Below are 11,499 nucleotides of genomic sequence, written 5' to 3'. Positions count from 1 at the left end.
GAAGCCTCCCTGAAAGCTGTTCAGTTGTCATAGTTTTAGAAATGCTGGCAATGAGAAGAGGATTTTGGGGCCACACAGAGCATTCCTGTGAGCTTCAAACAGTGGTGAGCTCAGCGTTCATCCGAGTTGATAGCACAAAAGGATTTGTAGCTGTATCTAATCAAATGAAAATAGCCCTTACTTCCAAATCAGCCCTATTGTGTTCTAGAATTCAGAAGGTTCTGTGGAGTAGAATAGCAGAGAAGACATATGCATAGCTTGATATTATACAGATCATTTGCATTAAAATAAGGGCTTTGTGGTTAACTGTTCAGGGTGTAGGCTTAGCAGTAGACATATGTTTCAATCTGCCTTTGTCTTTGACTCACCGGGTAATGTTGAGCAAGTTTCTTTTCCACTTTGGACTTGTTTTCTTATCTATAGAACGTGAAAAAGGGTAGGTTCTTGTGTGGTGGGTTGAATGAAATGTATCTCATAAGTCTCAGATATTTGAATACTGTTTGCAATGCATGAGGATGTGAGGAGGAGGTGTGATCCTGGGGGTGATCTTCAAAAGCCTCCCTCCGTCTCCACTGTGCTCTCTCTGCTTCCTGTGTGTGGATCAGGATGTGAGCTCTCAGCTGTTCCAGCATCACACCTGCCCGCTACCGTACTTCCTGCTATCATGATGATGGACTGCTATCCCTGTGGAACTGTGAGCCTCAGATAAACCCTTTTCTCTAGTAGATCCCTTGGTCATGGTGTTTTACCACGGGAATAGAAACGTAACGAATACAACCTGCCTTTCTGGGAACTCCGAGGATTAAATGTGCAATTCATTTAGCACATTGTGGGTGTTTAGTACAAGTACTAAGCTGGTTGCTTGCTGTGGTTTGGGAGTATGGCCTGTTTTGACTCTTTTCTCTAGGCTACGCTATGTTGCAAATGCAATGGAGTATGTGTGGACAGTGTAAACTTGAAGTATCTTATTTCTGATACATCTACCCAGCTCCTGCATTTAGTGAGATTTGGAGAGAGCACTAACCAAGTGCCAGACCTTTGCCTGAGCCTAGCGCAGTGCCGGGGGAGAGGGAAACTTAATAGGTAACCTTTTCTATTGCATTGGGCTTCCTAGAATCTACATCCATTGGCAAGTGGATGAGAGGGCAGGCCTTGTTTAAGTCATTATAACTGATCCTCCGTGTTCAGCTTATTCCCACCCCACATATAACCACAGATAAACAGGAGGCTCTCTGGAGCCTTTGCAATATTTTCTTACTTAGTTGTTTTTGTTTTTGGATAGCTAACTCATTCACAATGGTGTAAATGCTAAAATATTTAAGTAGATGCTTAGTGGAAATTCTCCCCCTCCTTGCTGTCCTTGTCCACATTGGTAAGCCCTCTTCCTTGCTATTTACCTGACACTTCAGGTTTGCAGGAATGAAAGCCAAGAGGCCTGACTTTGTGGGAGCTTGGAATGCACTGTTTGCTTAATATTGTCCTTGAATTTTTCCCTTTTCCTTTCTGAGACAGAATTAGGCTATGTAGCTATGTAGGCTAGGCTAGGAACTGTCATCCTCCTGTCTCAATTTCTCTAGTGCTAGAATTACAGGTATGTGCCATCACATCTGGCTATTAAAATTCTGAATAATTTTGAACAAGACAATTTCATTTTGCCTTGGATCATGCAACTATAGGGTCTGTACTTTTCTTGGCTTTTTTTTTTCATATTCTTATATAAAGGACTTTCTTATAATGTTTATAGCCACCCAGTGGTCCTGGGGGATTTGAAAAGCTCCATTGCTAGCTAGGTTGTGAATTCATTAGAGATCTCAATTTCAACTTTCTACCCTTTGATGTTACCAAACTTGTGAGAAAGAAAATAAGAGAAATATCACAGGGAATCCCGTCTCTGGCTGGATGTCTCTTGTGACCTGCAGCTTTAGATGCCCTCCAATAGCATCTTGTCCCTCTACCAAGTGACTGACTGGCCACAATCCTACAGCACTCATCTCCTTCCCCACATTGTCCCATACTGTGGTACCCCTGTCCTGTCCCTGCCATGCTGGTGTGATGCCATCTGGGTTTCATCAGTCACAGCACATCACTTCTGTCAGCTCCAATCTGGAGGAAACTGCCTTGGGCCAAATGATACAATGGCCACCGGAGACACATTCTGAAAACTCCTCTTCCATTCCTGTTCATTCCTACAAATCATCATTTCTGGATGAATCTGTGGTCATGGCTGAACTATCCTCTGCTTTCGGGGAGAGAGTGGAGGCCCTCCTTCCTAAGGAATCTCAGGATTGTTGGACAGTACCAGGGCAGCATTCTGAAACCTGAAACTCATTTTGAAAGCAGCCAGATCCCTGAAGTCCCTCCTGATTGGCAGCTCACTCACTCAGGAACTAGTACTGTGTATTGGGAATTGAGCTGTACCATGGTATTCTGAGCAGGAAGGGTAGAACAGATAGTCCACATTCCCTGAGCGGCTAGTGCTGCAGGCCTCAGCATGGCTGTGTGACCAGGCTGTCTCCCTCCCTTGCTATGGCTTGGATTTGAGTGCATAGATGCAGACTGATGCATACTTGCACCTGACACAGTTGTACAGTAGCAAGCAGCAATGCAGTAAATTTCAGTTACCAAACCTGACCATCCAACAGTTGGAAAGGCTACCCATGACACGTGTTCAGCTCCTGCACGCACACACACACACACACACACACACACACACACACACACACACACGGAGAAGTGAACAGAGAGAAGAGCAACGGCCCTGTTATCTTAGCACCTCTGTTCTCTTGCAGGCACGAGAAACCACAAACCACTCAATGGCTTATGTTTCCTTGATTCAATCAAGCCATGCCCTTGGCACCTGAAAGGAAGATTAACTAGATGCTAAAAATGCACTTCTTGAGTCCAATTCCATTGCCAGGGAAAGCTTCCAGGTACCCTGAGAAAACACTGAGGGAAAACAGGCTACAATTCCAATTAAACACCATATTGAGTACTTTGGTCTCAGTACACTCTATTTGTTTAGTTTCTAAGAATATTTGATAAGAGAAGTGCTAGGGTGGCAAAAAATTAATTAAAGTAAGAAAGAATGATCTTAAGAGAGAAAGGGAGGGGGGAAGCTAAGAATCTGTAGATGGTTTTGCCCCACACCTGTCAGCAATTAATTAATCACTAATTCCTTCATTATTTGCAACTTAAGATTCTCTTTACCCTGAACGAAAAAAAAAAAACCCACAAACCAAGGTTATTGTTTTTTTAATTATCTAAGTAACAAATTCTAAAAGACAACCTCTAAAATGGGTTTGGCCAGTGCTAACTTCATTGGAGTATAGTTGAGTGTTGTTGCTGAAGGTCTTGGGCCTTTGGGATTGGAGAAATCTCTCCTCATCGAAATGCAGAGCACCAGAGTCCATGAGCTCCACATCATTCAGGGGAACACAGCCAAAGCATCCACAGCTATCTGGATGGCGAGGTTCGGAGCAGGGAGGAAAGAAAACTATCTGCTGCTGGCCTGTGTATCACCCATGTATCTACTTATTTTTTCTATCTATCTATCTATCTATCTATCTATCTATCTATCTATCTATCTATCTATCTATCTGTTTATCATCTATCATCATTATCTATCATCTATCTATAATCATCTATTATTATTATCTATCATTTATCTATCTATATCTAATCTATCATTTATCTATTATCAATCATCTATCTATCTATAATGATCAATCTATCTCCTAATGTAATAATTGATACATTATGTGGATTTTACCCCATTTTAAATTTAGTATAATTAGTGTGTGTGTGTGTGTGTGTGTGTACTTAGGTACCACAGTATGTGTATGGAAGTCAGAGGACAACTTTCATGGGTTCCAGAGATGGAACTCAGGTGCTCAGACTTACCCAGAACACACTTGTATCTGATTAGCCTGGGAATGGATGAGCAAAACTCTTAAGAGTCTGCCCTTTGTCCCAGGGCAGAGACCAAACACGTTGTCTGTCTATAGAGTGATGTTCTCCTATTTTACTCTTATCTGCTTGCTCTTCTCTGAGTTAGCAGCTGAGAATCTTAACCAAAGTGATTTATGGCTGTGTTGAGTCGGGCCTGGCCTGACACTGATGGAGTCCCTTATCTCCCGCCCACGTCCTCCCTGATGACAGCCACCCTCTTAAGTCTCAGTCAAGAGCATCAGCTCTCTGTCCCTGGGCGAGGCTGGTGGCAGAGGAGAGGGGGTGTCATGAATGCATTCTGACTGTCATACTCATCTGAGCTGTCGCCTGCCTCTGCACAGCTTGACTGGACTTTTCAAAACCTGGAAGGAAGATGAGGCACCTCAGGAGGCCCAGACCATGTCCCCATGCATGCCTTCCATGACCAGGGAGAGTCTGTGCTTTGGATAAATTTGGGGAATACCATTTCTAAAAGGCAGCACAGGGCACATACACTTGCATTAGCTGCTCAGTCTCCCAGTCCCCTGTCAGGAATTAATGGGTGTGGTCCCCCTCCTCCTGCCCTGTCTCTGGTAAGCATCAATGTGTTTTCTTCTTCGAGGGTGCTTTAGTCACACAGAGTCCTGGGTAGAGAGGTGAACACAGGGATGGGGGGTGCTAAGGTACCCCCTAAAGGCTCCTTGGGAGATAAAAACATGGGGGGCCCCAGGAGAATGGAACAGAACTTCGTTTAAGCCTGGTTTTTGAATTGGCCCCAGATGCGGTGACATTTTCTTTTTTGGCTGCTTTGAAAAAGGAAGAGAGGAGAAAAATGTAGAATGTGACATTCAAGATGGATGGGGCTCAGACAAATTGAACAGCTTTGAAAGCTTCCCCAGTGCTGAGCAGGAGGAGGGCAGATCTCCGTGGTGCGCTTCTGGGAGATGCAGTCTCTCGTCCTGAGCCAGAGCCCGGGAGCCCGGGAGCTCGGAGAAAGCCGACTAACAAACGCACGGAAGAAATGGCAGCTTTCAGGTCGGCCTGCTACCAAGAACGTTTAATATTTAACGTTGTCTGGCTGGTGAGTGTGCCCAGCTTGGCTCATCTATTTTGGTTGACATTTGCAGCAGCAGTGTCTGGAGGTGAAAGGTTGGGCACCAGGCAAAGTCTCCTACTGGCCTTCTGGGTGTGCCTGGGAAGGCATCTGTTGGGACTCCTGTCCTAGTCAAGATGCCCTGTATCCTGTGCCTGGCAGTACGTCCGGTGTTAGAGAGCTTGCTCCAGTTGGCCTCACCGTGTGTAAGAAGCAACCAGAAGGAGCAGAAAAATGACTTAGGGAGAGCTGCTGACCCACTCGTTTTTTGGGGGTGGGAGGATCTTCTCTAGGCTAACCTAGCTGTAGCCCCTTATCTTGTTATGTGCAGGATGGAAAGTGGAGACTAGCGATGATAAAGAGGCCCAGAAATTGCATGTGCGGCTCCTAGAGGCAAGGATGTGAAACTTACTGATTCCTCTAGCCATCCCAGAATGAAGCCTCTCTCTCCATCGCCTCCGAACTTGGTCCACAGCTGAGCGAAGCCTGATATATCTTCCTCATCTTTGACATTCGGTACCTCCTCATCTCAGTTTCCATGCTGAGCCTGCTGAGATATACATCCATGTAGGAAAAAAGCAGCTCCCACCTCTGGCCACCCTGTATACCCACAGGAACGAGATTCTGACGTCTGGGCTCATCTTCAGGGAGGTCTGTGCACCCCTGGCCAGGAAAGCAAGTTGTACATTTAAAAATAAAAAGACCCTTTCTGCCTGGATGTAAGTACGAGAGCCTGACTTTAGTGGTCATAAGAAGGTCTTCTTGTGCTGGTCAGAAGAAAGACTCTCCCATAGTTAGAAGTTATAAGCTTCAGTTGGTGTTAGCTACCAGTGACCCCCTTTTTGATTAGTATAGCTAAATTACCTTCTCTCGCCTTTGGGCTCTGATCCCACAAAGCAACAGAAATTGAAATCGTGGTGAGCCGTAGCAGTGGAGTCTGCACTGGGGAGAGAACCGCAGGGACCTTGTTAATGTAACACGCCCTTCCATGATGGGAGCCAAGAGCCCCGATATAATGAATTTCTCTTCTGGTAATCACTCACCAGAGCATGGTGACCTGTGTATTTTTGCTGTGCTACACATTTTTAGACTTTCACAGTGACTCGTCAGCACCTAGGAAAAATGAGTTGGATGTGACCCATCTCTTTTGAGAGATGCCCTCCCCAGCTGCCTTTCATCTTGGTTGAGAGAAGGAGTAGGTGGGACCACCTGGAATGGCAACGGGGGCTGTGGTGCAACTCCAGGCCTGTCTCCCAGGAAGATTAGCAGAGGCATGCCAAGCCGGTGGTGCTCTTGCTATGTTAAGCCTCAGTATTGGGTCCAAATGGCTCCACAGTGGCCTCTGCCTTCTGCACCTGTTGTTTCCTGTAGCACAGTGAGCTATGCAGGGAGCGTCTTTCTTCTTGAAGGCATGGGTGCAAATGGTGGTGTCATTAGACATCTGGACACCCCATGGGTTCTTACAGACTCTGGGGTGATGGCAGGGCACAAGGCTATCGTCTGAGTCACATGTGTGAGTGTCACCATCTGCAACTGTAATTCTAACCACGTGGTCAAATTGTAAGAAGGGGTTTATAACCAGCTTTTATTGCATTTGTGGATCATGATGACTAAACAACAGATGGGAAACCAACCAAGATTTCTAATCTCTACCTCTTCGCTGAGGGAGTGAGCCGGGCTGAGGGAATCGCTTGGTGGCCTCTCTGTGGTTGTCTATAATTAGGGCAAACACTACTCCCCCCATTTTCTGCCCTGGTTTTTATACGCTCATTCTAATAAGACCACAAACATGATTTTGTTTGTTTGTTTTAATACTATGACTTTTGATTTCTAGAGAAATCTTTGGTAGAACAGAAGCTCCTGAAACAATATTACCAGATAAAATGTAGAATATCCATTTAAATCTGAATTTCCCCCAAACAATGTGCCACACAGGCATGAGTATATTTGGACAAGCACACACTCACACACACACATACACACACACACACACACACACACACCATATGTACACACATATACACACACACTATATGTGTCCATACAGACTATGTACACACAACAGTAATAAAAAGACTTAAATGTGGTAAAATTCACATAATGATATATTTATACATCGCTTTAACCATTTTGAAATATACAACTCATTAATTCTAAGAACCCTCACAGTATCGTGTAACCACTACCCATTTCCAGAACTTTCTCACAGCCAACTCTATACCCCTTAACGGTAAATGCCAACTCCTCTATCCTTGCCTCCGGAGCTCTCTAACCTTATGTAAGTAGACTCAGAAGCATTTGTCTTATTGTGTCTGGTTTATTTTACTTAGCACAATATTTACAAAATTCATTCATATACTATGTGTCAGGATGTCATTCTTTTTAAAGGCTGAATAATATTCCATTATATATGCTAGTAACTTCTGTTGAATCTCTAATCTATTTATGGGCATGTGTGTGCTTCTACCCTTGGCCATGGAGAATGATGCTGTTCTGAACACAGCTGCAAGGGATCTGCTTGCATCTGGACTTCCGATTATTTAGGGGATATAGACCTGGCAGTAGAGCTGTTGAGTTATGTGATGACTGTTTAACATACTGAGGAATTGCTGTACTGTCTTCCTTAAAGGTTGCATGGGCCATTTAAGTTAAAATGTAACTACACCAATAAATCCCTCCCTTTCCTTCTTTCTACCCCTCCCATGTCCTCTCCTCAAAGTCCCTCTCAAATTCATTGTCACCTCTTCTTTAGCCATTGTTGATACAAATACTTACAAGAGGATAAATACAAATACCTCTGAGTCCGTTCAGTGCCTGCGTGTGTGTTTACGGTTGACCACTTGGTTTTGGATAACCAACCAAGGAGCTTATCCCTGGAGAAGTCCAGTTCTTTCAGCAGTTGTTAATTGCTTTAGGTATTCATCGAGGGTGGGGTCCTCCAGGCTTTCCCCCACCTACCTGGGGTTTGTGTTGGACTTGGTAAGGTCTTGAGTCAGGCAGCTATGATGCTGAGATTTCACGTCACAGTTAGAACGAACATCTCACAGTATACTTCCTGGTCCTCTGGCTCTTACAATCTTTTGACCTCCTCTTCCTTGATCTTCCCTGAGCCTTGAGTGTAGAGGTGTGTTATAGATGTAGTAACTGGGGCTGGGCACCCTGCGGTTCGTTCTTTTCTGCATTTTGACTGGTTGTGGTTTTCTATAATTGTCTGCTTCTGCCGCACAATGAAGTTTCTTTGATGAGTGGTAAGGTCTGCATTTGTCTACATGTGGTGACTAGGTCCCTGGTAGGCAACAGGCCTGGGCCACGGGACATTTTTATTGGCTAACTCTGGCAACATTTCAGCTGTTTTGATAGAACTGTAATTTTAATATTTTATTTAACCTAAAATACCATGGTCAAAGAGAAGCCAGTAGTGGCTGAGAGTCCTTGTAGGGACTCGTGGACATACTGTCCCTGTCCAGACTCTCAGCAGGCTCTACATGGCACCTCTGAAGCTTTCTTCTCTCTGGCTTCTACAGCACAGACACCCAAACATCCCTGGAAGTCAGAGATCAAAGTGCACGCAGCCCAAATTCCAGCTTACAGAACAGCAAGCCAAGACAAGTGAGTCACAGCTTCCCAAGGTCACAGAATGAGAGGCACAGCTGAATCTTGAACCCTAGTCTCTTAAGAATCCCAACAACAGTGTTTTCTTTTTTTTTTTTTTTTTACCCTCTCAACAGGTCTAAGTTCAAGGAAAAGCAGAGGACTGGGAACTTCAAAACCTTAGGAGAGTTCTTTGAACTCCCACGGGTCTTAAACACAGTTGGCTCCAAAGAGAGACAGGAATTCTCAAGGAGGGGTGGGAAGAGGAGGGCAGGGGGAGGGGAAGAGGAAGAGATAAGCAGGCCCAGGTGGTCAAGCTGAACTGCCAGAGTAATAGTGCTGACATCTGCTCCCCTGTACACCTAGTCAGCAAGACGGAGCACGCAAGGAGAAGCTGTATTTTGGTTCAAGGCAGAAGTAGTCAAGGGCTTCTTTGGGAGATTTATTAGTGGATCTTGGTTCCAAACTACTGCAAACCTGGCTGCGAAGACGTCGGGCAGAGTGCTGTGGAGGCCACAGGCTCCCTCACAGGCAGAACTACAGGAGAGGCTGAACCTGGGATTGGAGGTGCGTCCATGGTCCAATGCTGGTTCAGTGAGGAGTCTGGTGAAGCACTACCAAGGGACCCTCACCAGATTCTCACATCTCCAGTGCCTGACCCCAGGACTTAACTTTCTCCAGAGACTAAGGCCTTTCTACGGAGGCCGGGCTCCTGTGTGTACACGGGATCAGACAGGACCAGAGTCTGTGCTTGTCTGCTCTGGTCCTGCCCTGTGGGTTCCCCACTGAAAGCCGAATTGCTACACTGATGTCCCAGGATGCTAGAAGCGGGGGTGAGGAATGGCTCAGGCCCACATTTCTTTTGCAAAGGAGCCTATCTTTTGTTTGTTTGTTACTTTGTACAGCCCTTGAAAACCTGTGGGAACAGGAAGACTGCCCCCTCCACCTATGAACACTCTCACAGCACAGACACACTCACACATATGATCTCCAGGTTTGTTCCCTGGCAGGGAAGGGAAAGGAAGCAGGTGTCATTTTTTTTTTTCTTGGATAAGCTGCAGAAACAATTTGGACTATGGCTCCCTCTGAGGTTTGCAGGGGTCTCCAGGGAGGACTTGGAAGGAATATCCTTCCGCCAAGAACCTCTTCCCATAGTCACAGAGAAAGCCCTGGAATATGGGAGGACTAGCCTAATACACTGGGGTGGGATCCATGAGAGACGTTTAGGAGTATTAAGAAGAGGGAATTTGGGGCCAAGCTTGGCCTTTGCCTTCACTCCTAGGACCCTGCCCACTTAGCTGTTGGTGGGAATGGGCATTGAAGTTACTGTGAGTCCCTTGGCATGACAGCAGCAGCATAGATCTGAGGACCCACAACAGGTAGTGGTTCTTAATTCCTCCCTTTGTTCCTGACTCTACCGTAATGTTCTCCCCCTAAAGGGCATTTGTTTTTGAAGGGATTCTGATTAGCTGGGCCAGGAGTTATGGCCTAAAGCCTGTGAGAATGGGAACAGAGTCGAGCCGCTCCTGTTTCTAGGTCCCCTCCCACACTGTCTCCACCATCAATGTGGTAGGAAAGAGACAGCCTCAGCGTCCAGATGGGTCCTGTTCTCCGAAGCATAGGCCTGTTCCAACTGCATTTTACTGGCCTGCCTCCTCTGTGGAACTCATAAACATTTCCAGAAGGATATAGATAAGAAAAAAAAGTTCTTCTGTAAACACTAGATGGCTAGCAACCAGGAGATGTTATTAGTTTATTAAGATTTTAAAAATACCCAAAGCTCGGCTGAAGGAAGAAAGAGATGTGCTTACATTTTACTCTCTGTTCCTGTTACAGAGGTCAGTGACTGGATGGAAGCCCAGGTCTCAGAAGGCTTGTGAAGTCCATGAAGATCACAGGAGGGGGCCAAGAGAGAAGTTGCAGGTTTGGCTGTGGTGACCTTCCAAGGCCTGGGAGTAAAGAGGGTGATTGCCCCTTCTGAAGATGAAGGGAAGCCACAGACTCATTCAGATAAGAGGGTCTCCTCCCTCTGACCCCTCGGGCTCCAGTGTGATCTATGCCCTCTGGAATCAAACTCTTAATTGACTGCTTTGAGTCCTGGGAAGGCGTTGACCTCTTTTTCCTCCGAAGGATGTGAGCAGCTGTCTCTGAGGCGATTTTTCTTAGCCCCTCCTCCTCCCTCGAGGAGTTAGCATCAACAGCATCATCTTGGAGGCAGGCCTTCCTTGATGATTTCTTTAGAGACAGGAATCCTGGTGATTCCTGTTAGAGGCACCTGCTAATTGCCATCACTGCCATTTCCCCGTAAGCAGTCCTGATTCTGTGTGTGGTGTGTTTGGCTATTTGGTTCCCCACCCCCAAACTCCCACTGGAGTGTAAAAAGTCAGGAAGTGTTCAAAAACATTTCTTAAATAAAACAATCCGGTCAAATTTTCCTTTTTTTGGAGTGTGTGTGTGTGTGTGTGTGTGTGTGTAAAAGCATTAGAATGAGGCAAGTTCAGCTCTGGTTTATAGCTTCTTTTGGGAGAAGGTCATTGTAAAGCTCTCTCTACCTGGTTTTGCTTGGTGAATCATTCCGTGGGAACAGTACTGCCTTGGAGTGTATCTGGCTTCCTTTTGCCTTCATTGTCTGGGTCATTTTGAATCCCTTTGTGAGGCCAGCTGTTATAAGATAATACCTGTGATCACCATGTAACATCTATCTCATGAGACATAGATACAGAGGTACAGACAATCCAATAGCTGACTGGAGAGCCCTAGAACAGTGTCAAGACAGGCTCCATGACTCTAATTGGACCATGCTAACCTACAGAGGTGTACAGCCTGTTTACAGGGTCACATGTTGTTTCCTTTCCTGTTGCTGCACACTGGGGTTTCCCACAAAGAAT

At 45.6% G+C, this 11,499-nt stretch overlaps 1 long non-coding RNA gene across 1 annotated transcript; it reads left to right on the top strand.

The window, feature by feature from the left end:
• Positions 1 to 445: 445 nt before the first annotated feature.
• Positions 446 to 11,036, top strand: LOC116089191. The gene is made up of 2 exons (XR_004118208.1): positions 446 to 694; positions 10,448 to 11,036. It is a non-coding gene; the product is annotated as an uncharacterized LOC116089191 (long non-coding RNA).
• Positions 11,037 to 11,499: the final 463 nt, after the last annotated feature.

Source organism: Mastomys coucha, unplaced genomic scaffold (genome assembly GCF_008632895.1).
Source record: "Mastomys coucha isolate ucsf_1 unplaced genomic scaffold, UCSF_Mcou_1 pScaffold14, whole genome shotgun sequence".
Classification (NCBI taxonomy): Eukaryota; Metazoa; Chordata; class Mammalia; order Rodentia; family Muridae; genus Mastomys; species Mastomys coucha.
This window is presented reverse-complemented; position numbering and strand designations above follow the sequence as displayed.